Source organism: Carassius gibelio, chromosome B25 (assembly GCF_023724105.1).
Source record: "Carassius gibelio isolate Cgi1373 ecotype wild population from Czech Republic chromosome B25, carGib1.2-hapl.c, whole genome shotgun sequence".
NCBI classification, from domain to species: Eukaryota; Metazoa; Chordata; class Actinopteri; order Cypriniformes; family Cyprinidae; genus Carassius; species Carassius gibelio.
In genome coordinates, this window is record NC_068420.1 from 22171142 (window position 1) to 22195033 (window position 23892).

General features: G+C 42.9%; 1 protein-coding gene across 2 annotated transcripts in view; it reads right to left on the bottom strand.

Moving 5' to 3' along the window:
• LOC128014372 (coiled-coil domain-containing protein 136-like) overlaps positions 1–7340 on the bottom strand; it is a 29530-nt gene extending 22190 nt beyond the window's left edge. Inside the window, exons 1-2 of one of the 2 annotated variants that reach the window (XM_052597950.1) lie at positions 7249–7340; positions 3641–3806 (exon numbers count right to left, since the gene is read on the bottom strand). The gene's annotated coding sequence lies outside the window, so the exon portion shown is untranslated. The remainder of the gene's footprint in view (positions 1–3640; positions 3807–7248) is intronic. The other variant, XM_052597951.1, reaches the window with a different exon arrangement.
• Positions 7341–23892: the final 16552 nt, after the last annotated feature.

A 23892-nucleotide genomic window follows, 5' to 3' on the forward strand; every position in this document is an offset into this window, starting at 1 on the left:
GCCATCTTGTTCTTGCCAGAGCGCTCCAGCATTATTTCCACAGATCGAGTTGATGACTCTCAGACATATTGTTTTGAAATGCACCATTCCATCTGTGAAGCTGCTCTTTCAGAGTGCCTCAAGAGCCCCCTCTCTAGAACAGTATGTAAAATCCATGTTATGATAAGTGTGCACATGAAGTCTTTGTGCACTTTCTGAAATCCACATTGTGGTAAGTTCGCACGCTAGTGCTCTGCGTTCTATCTAAAATCCTATATGGTGAGGGCTTCGCACGGTTGCTTCATGGCCTTTCTTGAGTTGGTAAAAGCCCAGTTCATCTTGGGCGCCACTCCACTTATGTATCCTTGGATACCTATCTAAACAGGGTGTTGCTACAAGGGATCTGTTGAGACAGCTCCTTCAGCAAAGCAAGACTAAGCGGTAGCCCCTGTATGACAGGAAAGACTTAGTATAAAATACTGGGTTCTTAGCCGTATCCCTTTAAAGATGCCAGTAGTTACATCAACTCGTTGGTGTTTTTTCAATGTATGTTTTAGACATGTATGTTCCACATAGTGCTTTAAAAAATACACGATTCTTTCTTTTTTATCTCTCTTTGTACTTTTGTTGTTGGAGTTTTTTATGTAAAAAAAAAATCCCAGAAAAGTTTTTCCTGTTAACAAAATACCAAAATGTATTAATGCATTGCTTTAATGCAACTCTTGTTTGAATTATGCCTAACTCTTGAATTAATTATGTATATTGTGACCTTTAAATGAATTAAAGTCATTAACAAAATTAATATATTTCAATTATTAAGCAGCACCTTCTGCTCACTTGGTTTCAGCATGCTGAGCTGTAATTAGGATCACATCCAATCAAACATCTCTATAGATGTGACATCAGTGTGGGAATATTCTCAGATGTAAAGGGATTCATCTGTTGCAGGGATGAGGATGTTTCATTAAAGTTTGATAGAATCAGCTTGTGACTAGGAAATGAAGTGTTACATCAAAGGAAGCGCAGTGTTAGCTCTGAAGAGCGACTTATCCATGATACACAGTGCAAAGATTTTCTATAGTATTTCGGCTTTATTAAACTTATCACAGTACTCTATACTCAAATCCAGCTCCATTTAATAAAGTTTATCCAAAAAAAAAAAAAAAATCAGTTTGAAGTGCAAATTGGAAGCATGATAATATATATATATATATATATATATATATATATATATATATATATATATATATATATATATATTTTTTTTTTTTTTTTTTTTTTTTTTAATTTTTCTATGTTAAACTGGGTTAAATTTATGAAAGAGCAGATCTATCTTTTTATGTTCCTGACCTTAGTATTACTTTAGCAAACGTGTGCATGTTTTGCGTATGTGCCTGGTTATGGTTTGGGGACAAAACAGTCCACAAAAGGTACAGTAGCGAAATCTGACAAACTGCAAAATTATGAAGCGTTTACTTAATGAAATCAAGCAAATGCTTTTTTTATTCTAAAAATACATCAACAACAAAAAATGTGTGTATCCACTGTTTGTTGATGTGTTGTATATGTGTAGAGGTGTATGCATCTATGAATAATCTGCGCAATCCCTCTGTGATTCTTTGAAGTGGCTCCTTATGTTCACAGCAGCACATCAAAAACTCTTTGAGCAGCCAAGCAGAGAACAAGAGCATGATGAAAGCAGACACAACTCATTCAGAGTGAAAAAAGAAAACATAAAATACATTAACAGCATTTAAAGACCATTTAAGATTCAAGTATACAACACCATCAAATTACCAAAAAAAAAAACTACAAATCATATCTGGCTCAAATATTACATTAAACCTTGCATGCTTTCACAAAAGAGGGAGCTCTCTGCTTTGCTGCTCAAAGAGGAGACTCAAACTAATTTGGAATGGCTTTATGTAAGAGGCGATATCTGCCTTACAAGTTTTCATCCGAAGAGTGAGATTAGTGAGGACACAGGAAGAACTATAAGCAAGCAGCGGCTTATATAGTATAGATCAGTCTAGATCAGTCATTCTAGAGTATATACTGAGCAATTTTCATCTCTCAGCAGTGTTGGGGAATGATACTTTTAAAAGTGATGCATTACTATATTGAGTTACTCCTTAAAAAGTAACTAATTGTGTTACCTAGTAATTTTTAATGGAAATTAATGCATTACGTTACTTTTTTCCTATGTTTTCCTCATCTTGGCTGAGCTTGCTTGTTTGATTTAAATATTAAAAAGTTATATTTCTGGTAAATGTAAAACCCCTGTAAATTTATGTCTGTACAGTAGAGAGCACAGCTCAAACAAACCTTTCAGCTGTGCTGCCATTCTGGATTGATTGATTGATTGATTGTCATTGGTAAATAAAATGTGATTAAATGCATATTATATATAATATATTAGGATACCCATCCTCGTCGTAAAGCGCATCTTTTATGGCAGTCATGGCTTTATGGTTAGATAGTTAGACTTTTACCCCGAAGTTTGCAGGTTTGGGTCTCAGTGCCAGCAAGAATTTCAAAAATATATTTTCTTGTAAATTAAAAAATAATGTGTTACTTTACTAGTTACGTTACATTGAATTTTGTAGTAAAATACACTATAATATATATTGTAGCAATATTTGATAGCAATCTTTCTTTAGAAAGCCACGTTACTAGCATTTGTAAAACTGAGTTCTCACTAGAACCAGGAAGTATGACCATATTAGCCCGGTTCTGTCAACACTGCACTGGCTCCCTATCAAACATCGTATAGATTTTAAAATATTGCTTATTACTTATAAAGCCCTGAGTGGTTTAGCACCTCAGTATTTGAATGAGCTCCTTTTACATTATAATCCTCCACATCCGCTACATTCTTAAAACTCAGGCAATTTGTTCAGAGGAGAACTGGCCCCCAACTGAGCCTGGTTTCTCCCAAGGTTTTTTCTCCATTCTGTCACCGATGGAGTTTCGTTCCTTGCCGCTGTCACCTCTGGCTTGCTTAGTTGTGGTCACTTCATCTACAGCGATATCATTGACTTGATTGCAAAAGATTGCACAGATTAACTGCCTTTAACTATCATTTTGCATTACTGACACACTGTTTTCCTAATGAATGTTGTTCAGTTGCTTTGACGCAATCTTTTTTGTTTAAAGCACTGCATAAATAAGGGTGACTTGACTTGACTTGACTTGTATTGTTATATATTGTATATAACTCATCAGTTAAATACTTACCAACTTAATTCTGCATAACTAGCTGTTTTTAAATAAACACTGACAAAAACTATATAAGTTTTTGGGCTGGACAATATGACGATATATATAACATTGATGAAAGTGATCACCCGGATTTAGATTTTAGATTTAAATAAAGCGTTTAGAGGCAAATTGGTTTTATGTAATTCCCCGGGCATCAAAATCTGACACATATAAATGTCTGTCTGAATACCAATATCATGGACAACCTTTAGTTTAAACTTATTGTTGTTTTAGTAGTGTTTGTGCAGTTTCCCTGTTCTCCCTGCTCTTTTGCCGCTCAGTCCTGTTGAGGGGGCATGTCCCGGCGGGAAACTGACGTCAATGCTCACCCTCAATTGCTACAGTATTACTGCAGGAGACAGCTTATGGCTCATGAAAATCACAGGTAGTAGTTCCTTACCTCGTATTGTCTGAAAAAGAACAGCTCCACGTCCAGTTTGTGATGCGTCTGTCTGAAGGGTGACGGGTCTGTTGAAAGTATGAGGCATGCAGGTGTGTTCAGATGCCCAGTAAATACCACTCTGTAGTCCTGAGTCACTTCTTTGTTACGTCTGTTAGGAGACAAGCTGTTGAGGAGAAGTTAGAAATCAAATAAACATTAACAGTACCTATAGTTATGTGGCTATGGTAACACTTTTGTTTAGGGACCAATTATAGCGGTCCAGCTTAAGGATGATCACAATGGTTTTGGATCAGGGACTTTCCTGTCGTTTTATTCTCTGGCACATTGTAGAGTTGCTGTAAGTGTGATATGTATCATGCTGTATGATATTAGTTATTCTGGAGAGTACATCTGAAAACAACCCTTCCTTAGTAAACATAAGCAGGTTTACTCGTAACGGCTCTACTAGTGTCTTTGGTGCAAGTGTTGGGTTTAGTTACAGCCACCTCCTCATGAGCTTCATGTGATATACAGTAGCAGCAGCTCTATTGGTTTTCCACTGAATAACAGCTCAAATTGTGTAAATTCAGTTCGGGTCTGTTTTACACAAAGATCCACAGTATCCTGTGTGCAGTATCCTATTACACTTCTAAGTTTGTCTTAGTTTTTGTTCAATTTAAATTCTGTAATTCATGACAATACATTTGTTTGTGGAAATGAATACTTTGCCTACCTTATGTTGCATTGTACAAACCAGTCATTAATGTTTCTTAAAGGATCCTTTAAAGGAGTCGTGACATGAGGAAACCAAATTTGCTAGATTTTTTGACATCTGACAAATTTGAGATTTCAAATTCACCAATATCTTACTGCAGAAAAAGAAAAGAAAGCAGCCGAATCAACTAATTGTCTTCTTTCTCCACAGCGTGACATCACATTTGCATCTCACCGCCTCCACAACAACACCTCCTCACAAACTTTGCCATATCACTTCCATAGCCTGCAGAAATTATGCTGTTCGGGGATGTGGAATATTACATTCGCTCTACACTGAATGCGAGTGTTATGTAAAAAGTGCCAATAGTAGATTGATGTCCCATATTCACACACACTACTTCCGACAACATGTCGCAGAGGCCCCTGTGCTCCATGAGCTTGCTGAGTCCCTTAAGTCAGCTATTCCTCAGCCTGTGTCCATGTGCCTGTCACCAGAATATGTTTCTACTGTATGTCCATTTCCCCAGGCTTGTGAAATCTGTCCATGCTCCATGCCCTGTCACTTCCTCATGTTCTGGTTCATGCCTCCTGCTCCACGGCTCTTGATGCTCTTCCTTAGCCTTGTAGTTATTCTATGGGCTGTGTCCACCACTGCTTCAAGGCCCAGCTACAGCACAAAAGCAACTGCTCCCCAGTTCAGAACTGGGTCTACCGCAATTCTGATTTCATCTTTTAAATTTAGTCATTTAGCCGACTTTAAAAAAATCAAAGCAATCAAAATCAACAAAAGAGAAATGATATGCAAGTGCTATAACAAGTCTTAGTTAGCTTACGTAGCAAGTTTTTTAAATTATTAATATATAATAAAAAAGACAACAGATAAAATAGAAAAAGAATAGAGCAAGCTCGTGTTTAGAGGCCTTTTTTTCATCAACAATTATGCTGCTTATAGCTGCTTATATAACTTTCTGTTTATAACATACATGTTTTCTAACAATATTAGTCTTTACTATCACTTTTTATCAAATTAACAAACCCATGCTGAATAATATATATATATATATATATATATATATATATATATATATATATATATATATATATATATATATATATATATATATATATATCTTTTTTTTTTTTTTTTTTGCAGAAAGAAAGAAAGAAAAAAAATGTTTGTTTATTGTTACAAGAGATTTATATTCTGAATAAATGCTGTACTTGTTTACGTTTTATTTAAAGAATCCTGAAAAAGTATCAGATGTTCCAACATAATAAATCAGCATATTAGAATGATTTCTGAAGGATCGTGTGACACTAAATGATGCTGAAAATTTTGGTTTGATCACAGAAATAAATTATATTTTAAAGTATATCAAAGTATAAAACTTTTCTGTGTTTTTGATCAAATAAATGCAGCCTTGATGATCATTAGAAACTTCTTAAAAAAAAAAAAAAAAAAAAAAAAAAAAAACTTGCATATCTTAGTGATCCCAAACTTTTATATGGCATGATGGCAATATTAGATGTTGTGAAATTTGTTGTCAGCTATTTTATTATCATTATTTATTTTTTTATTTTTTTATTCTTAGTGTGTAAGATTCCATAATAATTTTGCAATTATTGCAACAAACCAGTGAGTATTTGTTTGAACTAAGAGTCCTTTAACCATAATAAAAGTCAGTCAGGAAAAGACAGAAGCAACTGTCTATGCACTGAAAGAATATTGACAACATATCTAGAGCAACTGTAGCAACTGAACAACATCTCACACTTGGAACTGTGCTGTTATACAGAATATCAGCCCAGCTATAACAGCTGTAGTTGGACTAGGCCACTGATATTCAGTACAACAGAACCTGTTTGACATCCCTTAAATATATGCATGCTTGTGCCAAAGTTCATCAACACTCAAGGCATCTTTGCTCCTATGTGTTATTGTGGTTTAGTGTTAATGTGTGGGGGGGCTTGGGGCACCACTGCATTAGTGTGGCTGGGTGTTAGTGGGCGAGAGTGTGTGTGGGTGCTGCGAACTGGCAGGTACAACAATGTGCTGTGTGGGCGAAAGAGAGAACGCTCTGAAGGGGTGAAATGAGGCAGTGAATGTGGAGGAGGATCAAAGAAGCCACATTAATTAATAGAAAAGAGAATATATGCAGCAACCCTTTCAAACACCCCTAAAGTAAAGGGTTTATTTGTGATACGCTCTTTGTGTTCACCAAAGATTCTACTCTGTTGCAAATCAACCAAGGAAAATGTGCTCCATTATCAGTTTAATGGTTTCAATTTAATACACTTGAATATATTTTCTACTTAATCATGCAGCGCTCCTATAACTGAATGATCTTTTTGTTACTACTTTACTTAATAGATCAGGTCTGTTATAAATGTTGCTGTCCAAACCTTGCTATCATCCAATATGAGCATATTTTAATTTTGGTTTAACTTTAATCGCACCATCAAAACGACACCCCACTCCTTCAAACTTCCGGACCATCTGAGCTCCAGAGCCAGCAAATTCATTTGGTTGGATAAAATTAAACAGTCATGTACAGAGATACTAGCAAGACAACAAGAATATATATTTTCACCTCGTTTTTTCAGTAAAAAGATGTGTTTTTAAGCAAACCTGTTTACTTTATGTTTGTGGTAGACATCTTCTACTAAATGTAGGCAACTCTTAATGTACTCTTAATGTGGCAAGTAGACTAGTTAAAATGCATGTGAACTTCTTTTAATAGATTTGTATAACTGCTAATGAAACGTATTTGACATTGTAAACATCTAGCGGAGCTACTGATCAACACAACACAGAATGCAGACTGAATAAAGCCAGTATGCACAGAGCAAAGCATTCAGCAGGAGCTAAAATACAAGCTTAATCAACACAGAGGAAGATATTTTTTTACCTGCTGATATGAAGACTGCTTGTCCATGATAACCACAGCAGACGAGAGAACAGGGAGAGTGAGAAGAGAAACATTCACTCAGTCCTGCCTCTCTCTCTCTCTCTCTCTCTCTCTCACTCTCTCTCTCTCCAACATATTATGTAAGGTAGAATCTGCCAGTCAAACCACACAAAATAATCCAGACGGGGTGATCAGGTCGCCAAAGCCAAGCAGAGTCATTTATTATGCTGCTTTTTTTCAAATAAATTATTAAACGAATATGAAATATTTAACTATAAATGTTTAACTTTTATTATATATATATATATATATATATATATATATATATATATATATATATATATATATATATATATATATATATATATATATATATATATATATATATATATTACAATTTTTAAAGTTTAACTTTTTATTATGTGAGAAGCAAGTGATGACTACTTAATACAGTTAAGACACATGAAATAGAAATCACTTTCCTGGGTCATCAGTCAGTATTAGCCTATATGATGTCCCAGTGTTTATTAATTGGCAGCGGCTATTTTCACAAAGATTTAAATAGCAATATATATATATATATATATATATATATATAGTGTGACAAGTGTCCCGAGTCCTCATCAGCGTCGCCCTGGCAACCGACACGCCGCACCTGTCCCCGCTCATCAGCCACTGAGCAAGCCCAGCTGCGGCTCATCAAGCGGGCTATAAAGATGCGGCAGAGGAGGAAGAAGGAGGGCAACGTCTCCATGCCAGGAAGTGACTCTTTGTTCTTTTCCCCGCAGAAAGCAGCCCTTAAGCCGCAGCCCCGTCGAACCACGGTGACACCGGCACAGCACAGGCACGCGCACAAGAGGGATACAAGGACCCGGACACGAAGACCCGCACTTTCGACACTTCCTCACTGGCACTCTCAATAAAATCCACCCTTCGGGGATATTTTTCACTCACTCGCTCGTCGTGTGCTTCTTTGTCTCGTGACAATTTGGTGGAGAATGCGGGCAGCAAATTGAAAGAAGCACCGACAGCGATCACCAAAATTGTGAGTTTTTTCCCCCGTTCACCGTTGTGTTTTTTTTTCTTTTCTTTTTTTTGTGTGCAGGCGGCAGCTCCTCCCCCGTGATGGAAGAACTGCTCAAACACCTCACCGAGGTGAGCATCCGCCAGCAACAAATTGTTGAACACATGGCCGCGCGGCAAGGGGAAACTGAACGGGAGCTCGCCGCGCTTCGCACTGCCACCGCCCAGCGCGCTCCGCTGCCTGATCCCCGCGTCCAAGCCGCGCAGCTCGTGCCCCGGATGACGGCGAGTGATGACGTCGAGCTGTACCTGCAGATGTTTGAGGCCACAGCCGTGCGCGAAGTCTGGCCCATGGATGAATGGGCACATCTCCTCGCCCCGCTCCTGACGGGGGAAGCACAGCGGGCCTATTATTCTTTGACTCCCAACCGAAGGACTTCATATGATGAATTAAAGAAAGAACTCCTCGGCCGCGTGGGTCTGTCCCCGATATGTGCGGCCCAACAGTTCCACGATTGGGAATATCGACCCCGATTGCCCGCTCGCGCACAGGCAGCGGAACTCACCAGGTTGGCGCATCATTGGCTGTTGGCCGGGGATCCCAGCGCGCACCAGGTGGCGGAGCGCGTGGCCGTCGACCGCCTTCTTCGCGCCTTGCCCCGATCCATCCGCCAGGCGGTAGGCATGCGGAACCCCTCCAGTGTGGATGAAGTGATCGAGGCCATTGAGCTGGCGGATGCCGCCTACCACCGGGAGGCTGGGGAGCGAGCGCCGCCTTTTCCCCGAAGGGTGGTCCAGGAGCGACGCACGCCGGAGGGCACCTCGCGGCACATGAGCAGGCCAGCGGTTCCCGGTCCCCAGGACGAGCCCATGCCAACGGAACCACCACGCTCCCCAGGACGCGCTTGGCTGGCAGGCTGTGCCGTTCACGACCCCCCAGCTGGGGCGACCCGGGCCGAAGTCGCCGTCAATGGCCGCCCGTTCTCGGCGCTGCTGGATTCCGGGAGCTCCATTACATTGATGCGGCCCACCGTCCTCCCTCCACGGTCAGGAGCCAAGGCCCGGATGGCCATCACGTGCGTCCACGGCGATACCAGACGGGTCCCCACTCGGCGAGTCGCCATAACCGCTGCCCCGGGAACCTGGTCATTGGAAGTAGGGATCGTGAAGGACCTGCCCGTCCCCGTCCTCCTCGGGAGAGATTGGCCGGGGTTCGACCGTCTGCTCGCCGCAGCCGCACAGCCTGCCAGCTCGACCGGGAACCGCCGACGCCGGAGGCCAGCAAAGGGACCTCCTCGACATCCCGTGCTGCTGACATCGGACAGCCCTCGAGAAGGTGAGCCCCCCTCCCAAAATTCTGACCTATATTTTGATGTGTTTCAGCAGGTGGCAGGAGGTGGGGCTTTCGCGAAGGAGCAGCACGAGGATGATCGCCTGAAGAACTGCTGGTCTCAAGTGAGGGTTGCGGAAGGAGAGGATCTCCAACCAGCACCTCATCCCATCCCTCACTTCGTCATCCGGAATGGCCTGCTCTATTGTGCCGCCCAGCGGAGGGGGGAGGAGAAGCTTCTGCTCGTAGTGCCCCGCAGCAAGATAGGAACGGTGATGGAACTGGCACACGCTCACCCGATGGCGGGTCATCTTGGGGCCCAGAACACCATCCAGCGGATCCGGGACCGTTTCCATTGGCCGGGCCTGGACGCCGATGTGAAACGGTTCTGCCAAGCCTGCCCGATCTGCCAGAGGACCTCACCACACACACCTCCCCCCAGCCCGCTGATTCCATTACCCATCATCGAGGTGCCCTTCGAGCGCATCGGGATGGATCTCGTTGGGCCGCTGCCGAAGTCCGCCCGGGGGCATGAACACATCCTGGTCATCGTCGACTATGCCACCCGCTACCCCGAAGCTATCCCTCTCCGCAAAGCCACCGCAAAGGCCATCGCCCAGGAGCTCTTCCTCCTATGTAGCCGGGTCGGCATACCGACAGAGATACTGACCGACCAAGGGACGCCCTTCATGTCCCGGCTAATGGCTGACCTCTGTCGACTCATGAAAGTGAAACAACTCCGGACGTCCGTCTACCACCCCCAGACCGACGGCCTCGTCGAGAGGTTTAATCAAACCTTGAAGCAGATGTTGCGACGGGTGGCGGCCGAGGACCGACGAGACTGGGACCAGCTGATACCTTACGTCCTCTTCGGCATCCGGGAGGTCCCCCAGGCATCCACGGGCTTCACCCCGTTCGAGCTTCTGTTTGGCCGCCAACCCCGAGGGCTTCTCGACGTGGCTAAAGAGGCCTGGGAGCAACAACCAGTCAACCTCAGGACGACGGTTGAACACGTCCGCCAGATGCGGGAGCGAGTCGACAGGGTCATGCCACTAGTCCGGGAGCACCTGACCAAGGCCCAGCAAGCCCAGCAGCGCCACTTCGATCGGGCCGCCCAACCACGGGAGTTCCAGCCAGGAGACCACGTAATGGTCCTGGTCCCCACCTCAGCCTGTAAATTCCTGGCAAGATGGCAAGGCCCGTACACGGTACTGGAGAGAGTAGGGCCCGTCACCTACAGGGTCAGACAACCTGGACGGCGTCGACCCGAACAATTATACCACGTCAACCTCTTGAAACGCTGGGTGGGGACCGGACCCCAACTTGCGGCCCTCACCGCCTCTACTCCCGTGGTTGTAGATGTCAATCCACACCTCTCCGCGGCCCAGAAGGCGGAGCTGCAACACCTAGTCGGTCAGTTCTCCGATGTGTTCTCCCCCCGGCCCGGAAGGACCAAGGTCGTCGAGCACGATGTGAGGACACCACCTGGAGTCATCGTCCGGCAGCGGCCCTATCGAGTCCCGGAGGCTCGGCGACACGCCATCGAGGAGGAGGTGCAGGAGATGTTGAGGTTAGGTGTGATCGAACCATCTCGGAGTCCCTGGTCAAGCCCCATCGTCATGGTCCCGAAGCCCGACGGCACCCTCCGGTTTTGCAACGACTTCCGCCGCCTAAATGAGGTCTCCGAGTTCGACGGCTACCCCATGCCCCGTGTGGATGAGCTGCTCGACCGCCTGGGAAGGGCCCGGTTCATCTCTACACTAGACCTCACGAAAGGATATTGGCAGGTCCCCCTGGCTAAGGAAGCCAAAGCAAAAACCGCCTTCTCTACCCCCAGTGGCCACTGGCAATACCGGGTCCTTCCCTTCGGCCTACACGGGGCCCCTGCCACCTTCCAGCGCATGATGGACATCCTGCTGCGGCCCCATATGTCCTACGCCGCAGCCTATCTGGACGATGTGGTAGTCCACTCGGAGACCTGGGGAGAGCATTTAGAGCGGCTCCGGAGGGTGCTGTTGGAGCTGCGCCGGGCGGGACTAACCGCCAACCCCCGCAAGTGTCACCTAGCGCTGTCAGAAGCCAAGTACCTGGGTTTCCAGGTCGGTCGCGGCCTCATTAGGCCGCAGGAGAAGAAAGTGGAGGCCATCCTGTCCGCACCGAAGCCCTCAACGAAAACCCAGGTACGAGCCTTTTTGGGGCTGGCGGGATATTACCGGTGTTTCATACCTAACTTCTCCTCCTTAGCATCTCCCCTGACAGACCTGACCAGGAAGGGGCAGCCCGAGAAGATTCCCTGGAGCCCGGAGGCGGAGAAGGCGTTCCAGCAGGTGAAGATGGCCCTCACCTCCGAACCAGTCCTGCACGCCCCCGACTTCAGCTGCCCCTTCCTGCTGCAGACGGACGCATCAGACACCGGGTTGGGAGCCGTCCTCTCCCAGGTCCACGACGGTGAGGAACACCCGGTGATCTACATCAGCCGAAAGCTGTCCCCCGCTGAGACGCGGTACGCGGCCGTCGAGAAGGAGGCGTTGGCCATCAAGTGGGCAGTCCTGGAGCTGCGGTATTACCTCCTCGGCCGCCGGTTCACCCTCCTCACGGATCACGCCCCATTACAGTGGATGGCACGGGCTAAGGACACAAATGCCAGGGTGACCCGGTGGTTCCTAGCGCTCCAGGACTTCCACTTCACCATACAACATCGGGCGGGGACGTTCAACGCCAACGCCGACGGCCTTTCCAGGATGTGGGCAGCTTTCGCAGGTCTGTCAGGCTCCACTCCCCACCCCTACCCTCTCTCCCCATTCTCCCGCAGACACAGGACGACGCTTAGGGGGGGGGAGTGTGACAAGTGTCCCGAGTCCTCATCAGCGTCGCCCTGGCAACCGACACGCCGCACCTGTCCCCGCTCATCAGCCACTGAGCAAGCCCAGCTGCGGCTCATCAAGCGGGCTATAAAGATGCGGCAGAGGAGGAAGAAGGAGGGCAACGTCTCCATGCCAGGAAGTGACTCTTTGTTCTTTTCCCCGCAGAAAGCAGCCCTTAAGCCGCAGCCCCGTCGAACCACGGTGACACCGGCACAGCACAGGCACGCGCACAAGAGGGATACAAGGACCCGGACACGAAGACCCGCACTTTCGACACTTCCTCACTGGCACTCTCAATAAAATCCACCCTTCGGGGATATTTTTCACTCACTCGCTCGTCGTGTGCTTCTTTGTCTCGTGACAATATATATATATATATATATATATATATATATATATATATATATATATATATATATTAAGGGTGTAACAGTACGCAAATATCACGGTTCGGTACGTACATCGGTTTTAAAGTCACGGTTCGGTTCATTTTCGGTCCAGTAAGGGAAAGAAATGCTAACATTAAACTGCAGGTTTAATGTTTATTACTATAAACTTTTTTTTAACAATTTGTTTACACTTTTTTAAATACTTTTTAATAAAAAATATATAAAATATAAAAAGAAAAAAAAATACTGCTGCAAAGTTCTCCACTAAATAAAATACTCTCAGTCTCAAACCAATATCATATAATAAAATATAATGAAAAATATAAATAAATAACTACGATTACAGTGCAGCATTACCAATCACAGCTTGTAGGCCTGCTCATATTTAAAATATATATATATAACTTTTCCAAAGTGTAAAGTGCAGCATCAACAGTTTCAGTTTTTAGACCTGCTCAGATTTCGTTATTGCGTTGGACCATTCAGAATTAAGAGCAATGGTCTGTTTAAATGCCGACGGGAGCTGCGTTTGAATTACAATCGTTTTTTTTTCCTAGTTGTAGTGATGTTCACACTCGTGTGATGCCTTTTGAAAACCTTAGGCCGGTGACACACTGGAATATTGCACCTGTCAAACAGTCTATTTTGCCGTCAATACTGTTGACGGTGTCCTTTATCAGTAGGCTTTTTATTTATGCTCAACATGAAGTATAGATATTGTTGTCATGAAGACAAGATCCTGTCGGCAGCCTCCCTCTATGTCACCTACAGTAGCAGCAGCGCGCCAGTGCCGCGTCAGGCACAGTTCTGGTGTGTTAAGACACAGAAAATGCGAAGCAGCCGTCACACAACTGACACGCAGCAGAAACGCCACGCTCACGTCACGCAGCCAGTGTGTCACTGGCCTTAGAGTCAGCTGCAGGGCGGGATTTGCGCTGAACGCGGAAACTTCCGCCACTTAATATGTTTGTTTGGAAACACGAAAATGTACATATGTTCCGGGAGTGAAAGTTGTGACATTTGCCAAGTATGATAACCCATACTCAGAATTGGTGCTCTGCATTTAACCCATCCAAGTGCACACACACAGCAGTGAGAAGTGAACACACTTCCAGAGCAGTAGGCAGCTATATATCCAGCACCCGGGGAGCAACTGGGGGTTCAGTGCCTTGTTCAAGAGTACTTCAGACATGGGTATTGAGGGTAGAAGAGAGGACTGTTCATTGCCTCCCCCATCTACAACTCCTGCCTGCACCAAGACTCAAACCTGCAACCTTCGGGTTACAGAGTCCAACTCTCTAACCATTAGGCCACAGCTGCCCCCATTGTAAAACTAAGTACAAACAGCGATAGTTTCTATTTACGCTATGTTGTTAAACTAAGTACAAATAGCGATAATTTCTATTTACACTATGTACAAATAGCAGTATTTTCTGCTATTTATACTAATTATTGCAAATAGTATTGGAGAGGTTACTTATTGGAGAAATGAGGTGTCTAAGTCACAACATCTAGTTACTGGGGTGCCTCAGGGCTCTGTTCTTGGACCACTTCTCTTCTCTGTCTACATGACATCATTAGGTTCTGTCATTCAGAAACATTACTTTTAATATCACTGCTATGCTGATGACACTCAACTCTCTACAGTACCTCTAATTCCATCCTGATGATCCAACGATACTTGGTCGCATATCAGCATGTCAACAGACATTACCTTCAAATCACCTTGCTAAAACTGTCCGGTCCTGCAAATTTGCTTTATACGTTAGGAAGATCAGGCCCTTTCTTACGGAACATGCACACACAAAATCACTGTCATTGACTTTTTTATTAAATGTTCGTGTACAAAAGGCTAAGATTTAATGACGCTGGTGCCCTCTGCTGGACATTTAATTTGTTAAACTTTAGGATATACATATTGTTTCTGAATCACCTGACTATCATTCTTGTAATTTCATTGGTTTAGATCAGCGCTAAATCTCACGGCAGTTTTGTAGAGATCTCCGTGCTGATCGGGTCCGATTTGTAGTTCTTTTTGTTCATACTGTGTGTGTACATCTTAAAAGTAAGTACTTATATACTTTTTCATGTATATATTGGTAGATTTAGTTGCTGCTATGCTATATTGCTATTCTAAAAGTTTGTTTATTCCTCTGAGGTAATCAATGCCCACATAAGCTTGATCGCACATTCATATCAGCATAAAAAGTGCTAAATTAGACTTTAAATGTTACTTCTTGAATATTATGTAATGTAATATTATGTGAGTCTATTTGAAATGAATATGTGCATAAACCTGAGGTAAATGTACAGCTGCTGGACTTGTATAAATATGTCCTTATCTTTATGCTATTGAATTACTTTATTTTGTTCAGTATTGTTTCTACCTCATTGTATCTACTGTATATTCATTATTGTTATTATTATTCATTTATAGAACCACACCCATACTGATGTATGAAGCAAAAGAAAAAGTAAAGAAACTTTATTGTGGACATGGACCAAGTGATTTATTGTTCTGTCTGAACAATCTGTAGCGGTTGTCACCTAGTATAAGATCCGCACCTAAACAACTTTCATACAAAATTTGGTCCTTCGAGCCGTATTAAGCAGCTACTACAGCATCACCATGTCCAGAATAGAAAGACAGGCTACCTCAGATTTACCAGCAGTTCGACCACGTCGACAAGTCATCCCTCCAAGATACTTAGATGACTTCTATGTTGATTACACAATGCCATGTCAGCTACTTCATTCTGATGAACAGCCTGCAAATGGTGCAACTGGACCTGAACCAGGTAAAAAGCCTGCCTTTAAAGAGTTCCCATGTACTGAAAGCGGACCAGAACCAACGAAAAGTATGAGCACTGGATCAAATGAAAGAAGCTCATTTGTGGAGACATATCAGGGTTTGCCGCAGTCACTGCCACAGCCAAAGCCCGTACTCGGACTTCTCCAAGGCGAATAATTGATGCAGATCATAAAGTTCTCTCCTCAAGTCCATATACAGCAGCCACTGAGGACAGGCCAGTTCTGTTTAGAGATCAAGACGATCTTCCTCAGCCCATGAGGGCACTGCCTGTAGAACCACGAAGAGAGCCCTTGCATTCTCATTCAGTCAGTCACAAAGAGATTGATTAACTCACTGACAGCTTAGGAGAACTGAGGCTACCAGACTCTGCAAATCTGCTAACTTCAAGTCATCCTTTCTCTCCTTATGAACCAGCTCAAGCCCAGCACAAGTTAGCTAATCAGGAAGATGCTACATATCCTCATCTTGGTATTAGGCATGTAGACAGACAAAGTGGTTATTACAACATAGACCACAGAGGCCATAACTATCTGTCCACTGACCAAAGAGAGCACAGCCAATCTCCCTCAGCTGTTCAGTTTATGCCTCATGACTACAGCCAAGAGACAGCAGCTACTTATGGGACTTATAAAGATCATAGTCTGAACAGCAGACCTGTCAGCTATTTCCCTTCCACCGAACCACGTGGTTATCAGCAACCTCATCATGGTTATTCAGTTACAAGTCCAGTCTACCAAGATCAGAGACTTATGTCAAGAGAAACATTAGCTCACCATGCACGCTATGAGAGACACTCAGACTGCTATGGTCGATCAGCTGCTACTCCTGCAGACAAATCAAGATTCTTGACCCCACAACAGTACGCAGATTATGCTCAGTCTGAAACATATCATCCATACCACCCAGTGCGTCCTCCTTCTCCAACATATCCTCATGTAGAGCCCACCTACAGAGGTCCCATTCCCACCATTCCTAATTTTAGCAGTGAGGATCCCAGAGAGTTTGCACAACTCAAAATTGACTGGAGAATTTGCTACCTGTTGAGGCTACAGAACGTTTTAAGTACCAAATACTCGTTGATCATCTGAAACAGGAGAATGCTTTGCTCATTGCAGACTCATATGTCAACAGCAGGTACCCATAGACCAACACTATGAGGTCTCTAACTGCACTTTATGGTCAACCACATCAACTCGCAGTACAAAGAATTGAAGAATTGATGGATGCCCAAAAATCAGGAGTGGCGACATTAAATCCTTTAAAATGTTTGCCCTCAAAGTGCGTGCATTAGTTGGAATGCTGGACCAACTTGGAGCTAAAGGATGGACAGAACTCAAATGTGGGTCTCATGTTTCACGTCTTCTTGCCAAACTGCCTCATGATCTTAAAGCAAATTTCAGAAAGTTTGTTAATCCCATTCAAATCCCAGTTCCAACACTGCTAGAATTTAGCGACTGGCTTGAATACAAGATCAGAATACAAGAGGATGAGACACAGTATGCTAGTAATGTAAGCAGAGTCTACTCTCAGCCACAAAGAGACCAGCAAAGGAACTTCAAACCAGTTCAATGATTTGCTACTGTCTTACATTGTGGCAAGCAGAGTAAACTGGCAAGTGCTACAGCAGTCAAGAAGGAGAAACCAACGAAGTACTGCCCCTTTTGCAACACTGTGCAGCATTACTTCAACCAGTGCGCTAATTTCAAACTGCTAAATCAAGATCAAGTGGAATCCTGGCTGAAGTCAAATCAGAAGTGCTTTAAGTGTGGCCGTGATCACCAGATCTCACAATGTAATCTTAAAGCCAAATGCAAAAAATGTGGAAAGAGACATTTAGAAATACTGCATGACTTCAATGCCAAAGTTAAACATGAAACACAAGCTTCAGCAGAAAACAGTTGTCTTGTGAACTCAGAAGTAGAGACTTTGTATCTGGACAGACCAACTGCAAACAGTAAAGTTCTTTTGAAGGTCAGCCGAGTGATCTTGAGAAATGGTGAGAAGGAACTTGACACATACGCCATACTGGATGACGGTTCAGAGAGGACGATGTTACTGCATGAAGCAGCACAGCAACTTGATCTTCAAGGACTACCTGAAGATATAGCCCTCCGTACTGTGTGACAAGACATACGGATCGTTCATGGGGCGGCTGTTGCATTCTCAGTAGCCTCTGTATTTCAGCCAAACAAATCCTTTACCATTGAAAGAGCTTTCACAGCCAAAGAACTGAACCTTGCAAAACATACTTACCCTGTTAAGTTGCTGCAAAAGAAATACAGACATCTACGAGGTCTGCCTATTCCCCAACTGCAGCAGGCTCAACCACTCTTACTCATTGGCTCAGATTACCCACATTTAATCACAGCCACAGAGCCAGTACGTCTCGGACCTCCTGGTGGTCCTGCCGCTGTGAAAACCAGACTTGGGTTGACTCTGCAGGGCCCCTCAAAATTCCTTTCCAGTCAGCTCTCACCACAGCAGTGTTTATTAACCTTTATTAACTTTGTCATCAGAAGCTGAACTGTTCAACAATGTACAGAAATTGTGGCAAATGGACACACTTCCGTACAGGAGTGAGAAATTGATCACAAGATCAAGGCAAGACACAGAAGCAGTGCAAATTCTGGAGGAGAAAACAATCAGGCTGGCAGTCAGAGCCATTCAAAGGTATGCAACACCCCTCCTCTGGAAAAGAAATGTTCCACCTTTACAATCAGCTAAAGAAGCAGTAACAGCCCACTTAAGGAACACAGAAAAACGCCTTTTGCAGAACACAGATCTTGCATCAGTGTACATTAATGAAGTGCAAAAACTTGAAAATGCTGGTTACATCTCGAAACTGACACCAGAGGAGGCAGAGAAAAGCCATCAAACATGGTACATACCACATCACATTGTTCAACACAATGAAAAACACCGAATTGCCTTCAACTGCTCATTTAGGCACAAGGGAACAAGCTTAAATGACCACCTCCTGCCTGGCCCTACACTAGGACCAACCCTCTTAGGAGTCCTTCTGCACTTCAGAGAAAATGCTGTCGCTATCAGCAGCGATATAAAAGGAATGTTCCACCAGGTGGGTCTGCTGAATGAGGACAAACCCTTTCTCCGTTTCCTTTGGAGAAACTTGGAACAGGGAAGAGCGCCCACTGTTTATGAGTGGCAGGTATTGCCTTTTGGAACAGTCTGTAGCCCCTGTTGTGCAACATTTGCTTTGCAGAAACATGTGTATGACCACAGCAAACCAGACGAGGATGTGCATGCTTCAGTAGAGCACAACTTTTATGTTGACAACTGGCTGCAAAGTTTTCCATCAGCTGATGAAGCACAGACTTTTGTAACCAAGATGCATAAACTCCTTTCAGAGGGTGGCTTTGAATTGAGACAGTATGCAACCAACACTCCATCAGTAATCGCTAATTTCCCGGATGAGCTGAAATCTGCAAACAGTCACCTTTGGTTCACTCAAAGTGGAGCAGACCCACAGGAAATGACTCTGGGCCTACGCTGGCAGTGCTCTTTGGATGTTCTTGGTTACAGATACAAAAAACAGGAAAATTCTCCACCAACATTGAGGAACATCTACAAAACCCTTGCAAGCCAATATGACCCATTAGGCTTTTTCATTCCATTCACAACAAGATCCAAAATTATCATTCAACGTTTGTGGGACAAGAAAGACTTCAGGCCTGGTTGACCTGGCAAAGTGAGCTGTCACAACTACCACACGTCACATTCCCAAGATGTTACACCAAACCAAATACTGATCTGTCAGTTAGCAGTCACACTCTTCATGTATTCTGTGATGCATCTGAACGTGCTTACGGATCCGTTGCATATATCAGTACAAGTGATAAACATGGCGAAACTCAGGTTTCATTTGTTGCTGCAAGATCCAGAGTAGCACCAAAACGACAACAATCTATACCCCGACTCGAACTCTGTGCTGCCCTGACTGGCGCTCAGCTGGCTGTCACTCTGAGAAAAGAACTGACCATCAAAATTGATCGAGAATTATACTGGACTGACTCCACAACTGTATTGACTTGGCTTCAGTCGGACTCATGCAACTACAAGGTGTTTGTCGGAACGCGGGTGGCTGAGATACAGGATCTTACAGACCCAAAAGCCTGGTGCTATATCAATTCAGAGCTGAATCCAGCTGACGACATTACCAGAGGCCTCACTCTCTCTAAACTTACAACACAAAGCCGCTGGAATCAAGGTCCACAGTTCTTAACTCAGCCAGTTAGTATTTGGCCCAAACAGCCACTTGAGGCTGTAGGTGATGATATTCAAGAACACCACAGTTCTACTTTCTGTGGAGCGCTATCCTCCAGCCAAACTGATATTCCAGATATCTCTCAATACAATTCACTTCAAGATCTGATTAAGGCTACTGCTATTTACCTTCATGGGGCGGCAGACGAAAGTGAACTCTCTGCTGATGACTACACACAAGCTGAACAGGAACTTCTGAGACGTGCTCAAAGTGAAAGCTTCCCAGAAGAAACAGCCCAATTTCAGTTAGGTAAACCTATATCTCACTCTAGTCATCTTCTTACTCTAGCCCCAGAATATGATCACAAAGCCAGATTAGTCAGAGTAGGTGGACGCCTCCGCATATGTAAGCACTTGGATGCAACACTCTCCACCCCATTGTCTTAGATCCTGCTCACCCTCTTGTAAAGCTTCTGATACAACATTACGACAACCTCCTGTCTCATTCAGGACCCGAGCGTGTGTTCGCAGAACTGAGACGGAAATATTGGATCATAAGAGGCAGAGAGGCAGTTAAAAAACACCAACGCAGCTGCTTTGAATGTAAGAAATGGCGAGGGGAAGCCAGAAATCCCCATGATGGCAGATCTTCCCCAGTCTAATCTTAGACTGTTTTGTCCAGCTTTCTATTCGACAGGTGTTGATTGTTTTGGTCCATTCCAGGTTAAGTTCGGACGCAGATGTGAAAAACGTTGGGGAATACTGTACAAGTGCCTTACTACCAAAGCTGTTCATATTGAACTTCTATCGAGCATTGACACAGACTCCTTTCTTATGTCGTTAAGAAGGTTCATAGCTCACAGAGGGAAACCATATGAAGTGCTTTCTGACCATGGTACAAACTTCAAGGGAGGTAGCACAGAACTCCAGAATGCCTTCAGTAGACTTCACCCAGCCTTGAAAGAACATCTGGCTTCTCAGCAGATCCATTTCCGTCTAAACCCACCAAATGCACCGCATTTTGGAGGATCATGGGAGAGAGAGGTTAGGTCTATCAAGACTGCACTGCGCACCTCCCTTGGTTCTCAATCCATGCCAGAGGAAGTACTAATCACTGTACTTGTGGAAGTGGAGGGCATATTAAACTCCAGGCCGTTGGGATATGTTTCCTCAGATATAGCAGATATAGACCCTGTGACACCTAATTCCTTCCTTATGGGACGTCCAACCTCTGCATTACCACAAGTTGTCTATCCGGAATCAGAAATGCTCAGTCGTAGGAGATGGCGTCACAGCCAGATTCTAATTGAAAACTTCTGGAAATGTTTCATACGGCATTACCTCCCAGACATGCAACGAAGACAAAAATGGCAAAGAGAATCAGAAAACCTTCAAGCTGGTGAAGTCGTGATGATTGTGGATCAACAAGCACCAAGAGCCCTGTGGCAAATAGGTACAGTAGCCAAAGTCATTCCTGGACAAGATGGACGAGTTCGCACAGCTGTAGTGAATGTCAAAGACAAAACTTACACAAGACCTGTGGCTCGTCTGATTAAACTGCCCTACCTGATGACACCAACAAAGATTAATGAGCCTTTTCTTCATTTACAAATTCGTTAAACAAATTTGGGGGCGGCTGTACAAAAGGCTAAGATTTAATGATGCTGGTGCCCTCTGCTGGACATTTAATTTGATACACTTTAGGATATACATATTGTTTCTGAATCACCTGACTATCATTCTTGTAATTTCATTGGTTTAGATCGGCGCTAAATCTCACGGCAGTTTTGTAGAGATCTCCGTGCTGATCGGGTCCGATTTGTAGTTTTTGTTCATACTGTGTGCGTACATCTTAAAAGTAATTACTTATATAATCTTTCATGTATATATTGGTAGATTTAGTTGCTGCTATGTAATATTGCTATTCTAAAAGTTTGTTTATTCCTCTGAGGTAATCAATGCCCACATAAGCTTGATCGCACATTCATATCAGCATAAAAAGTGCTGAATTAGACTTTAAATGTTACTTCTTGAATATTATGTAATGTAATATTATGTGAGTCTATTTGAAGTGAATATGTGCATAAACCTGAGGTAAATGTACAGCTGCTGGACTTGTATAAATATGTCCTTATCTTTATGCTATTGAATTACTTTATTTTGTTCAGTATTGTTTCTACCTCATTGTATCTACTGTATATTCATTATTGTTATTATTATTCATTTATAGAACCACACCCATACTGATGTATGAAGCAAAAGAAAAAGTAAAGAACTTTATTGTGGACATGGACCAAGTGATTTATTGTTCTGCCTGAACAACCTGTAGCGGTTGTCACCTAGTATAAGATCCGCACCTAAACAACTTTCATACAGTTTCCTCCTGGTGGAATAGCCTGCCCAACTCAATCTGAGTCATTAGCCATCTTCAATTAATGAGTAAAAACACATCTGTTCCATCTTTATTTGACCCTCTAACTCTAGTGCTTTCTTTTCTATTTTAATTCTACTTTATTTATTTTATTTTTTTATTTTAAAAAAACTAGCTTTCTATTTTGTTCATTCTATCTTCTTGTGTGTTTATACAGTATACAGTAGAAGTTAGTTCTGATTGCTTCTATTGTCCTCATTTGTTGCTTTGGATAAAAGCGTATATAAATAGTGGCAAATAACTGCACCTCAGTATTGTAGTAGCTGCAATAGTATTATTGCATTAAACAGTATGAAATAATAACATGCAATTTATCATTTTTATTAATATTATTAATGGATGCTGCCATATTGGGATAATAAAACCCTCCCTACATCCACCCAAACCCTACTCGATACTTTTTATTATTATTATTATTATTATTTCCTTATTTTTCAGGAAAATAAATGCATTTTCAATGTGATAAGAGATGTGAAAAAAGAAAAGAACAAATTTGCCTATAGGCGGATTCGAACTCGGGTAAATTGCGTCATAAGAAACACATTAAGCGCTTCATCATCTATGCTACTGTAGCCATCGATTGCTGGCCATCTTTTGTAATGTTGTCCAGTCCAATCACACGTTGGTGGGTGGAGTTAATACTAATTGCCTCTGCCAACAAATAGACACTATTAAAATATATTTCTTTAAAGCTGAGCAATAGGAGTCAATCCAGTGAGCCATGTAACATATTTATATAATGTTTCATCTTTTATACATTGCCTCTGTAGAGTTTGTAGAGTTAGTGATGAGGTCTTGTAAAGCATCGTGATGTGTGTGGGTTGGTGGGTGGGTAGAAAGGGGCTGGGGACACATAAACACATCACACAAAAACATCCACACATACATTTTCATGTGTTAAGGGAATATAATGTGCTTCAAGACACTGATCTTCTGTTCCAGTGTGGAAATGCATAGGGAGAACACCAGAAATCACAAGATATCGTGAACTGCTTTCCACGAACAGCTCACATCAAAAGAAAAATCCATCATTTACACAATATCATGGTGCTGGAAAAAAAATGCTATTTTGTGATTTTAAATTACACAACATTGAAAAAAAAAAGTTTTTATTTACTTTTGCTTTTGTTTTATTTAAATTATTAAAAGTTTTTGATAAGGAAACTTTCCACAATTTTGGTGCTTTGTGGATTGCAATACATTTCAGTAGATGCATTTAAAGCTTTACATTTATTTTTATTTATCTAAAAGTTTTTAAATCATAAACATAAGTTATTTGACTTAGAAGGTTATTATTCTATATTTAATTTATATATTAAATGTCCTTTTTCAAATTAAGCAGTAAATCCTATCATCAGACCTTCCTCTGGCAGTCCATTGTTGCTAAGCAACTAAATGGAAACGTACAGTAGAAATAGGACAGTTTGAGATTATAACACAGACCGGAAAAGCACACATACTGCAGGTGATGGATATGACAGAAAAAAAAAAACTATTTACTCGCTGCATCATTACCAAGCACACTCAATGTTTCACTCCTTTTAAAACTCATATTTCTTATGGTATGAGAA